Below are 1,177 nucleotides of genomic sequence, written 5' to 3'. Positions count from 1 at the left end.
GAAAGAAAGAAGGAAAGAAGAAAGAAAGAAAGAAGGAAAGAAAGAAGAAAGAAAGAAAGAAAGAAAGAAAGAAAGAAGAAAGAAAGAAGAAAGAAAGAAAGAAAGAAAAGAAAGAAAGAAAGAAAAGAAAGAAGAAAGAAGAAAGAAAGAAAGAAGAAAGAAAGAAAGAGAAAGAAAGAAATGTTTATAGTGCCAGGTGCAGTGGTTCACACCTGTAATCACAGTGCTTTGGGAGGTCAGAGCAGGAAGATAGCTGGAGGCCAGGACTTTCAGACCATCCTGGGCAAGATAGCAAGACTCTATCTCTACAAAAAAATTTTTTTTTTAAATTAGCCCTACATAGTGGTATATGCCTGTAGTCCCAGGTACTCAGGAGCCTGAGGTAGGAGGATTGCTTGAGCCCAGGAGGTAGAGGCTGCCGTGAGCTGAGATTGCACCACTCCTTTTCAGCCTGGGCAATGGTGCAAGACCCTGACTGTAAAACCAAACAATACAAAAAGTGTTTATAGTAATATTTGCAATTGTGTAAGGTTTTGATGGTGATTACGCTTTTCCGCAATCACTTCCTCTGCCTCAAGCGTCTCCCTTTTGTCTGCTGGTTTTGCTCTCTGGTTCTCTTTTCTTTCCACCTTTCTTTGGACTGTAACAAGAATACACGTGGACAAAAACTGTGGCTGAGGGCATCCCATGACTGGGCATATACCCGAAGGATTATAAATCATGCTGCTATAAAGACACATGCACACGTATGTTTATTGTGGCACTATTCACAATAGCAAAGACTTGGAATCAACCCAAATGTCCATCACTGACAGACTGGATGAAGAAAATGTGGCACATATACACCATGGAATACTACGCAGCCATAAAAAAGGATGAGTTCATGTGCTTTGCAGGGACATGGATGCAGCTGGAAACTGTCATTCTCAGCAACTGTCGCGAGGACAGAAAACCAAACACCGCATGTTCTCACTCATAGGTGGAAATTGAACCAGGAGAACGCTTGGACACAGGGCGGGGAACATCACACAACGGGGCCTGTTGTGGGGTGGAGGGAGACGGGAGGGATAGCATTAGGAGATACACCGAATGTAAATGACGAGTTAACGGGTGCAGCACACCAACGTGGCACATGTAGACATATGTAGCAAACCTGCATGTTGTGCACATGTACCCT

Source organism: Macaca nemestrina, chromosome X (genome assembly GCF_043159975.1).
Source record: "Macaca nemestrina isolate mMacNem1 chromosome X, mMacNem.hap1, whole genome shotgun sequence".
Taxonomy (NCBI): Eukaryota; Metazoa; Chordata; class Mammalia; order Primates; family Cercopithecidae; genus Macaca; species Macaca nemestrina.
The sequence above is the reverse complement of the archived record's forward strand: the minus strand, read 5'-3'. Positions refer to the sequence as shown.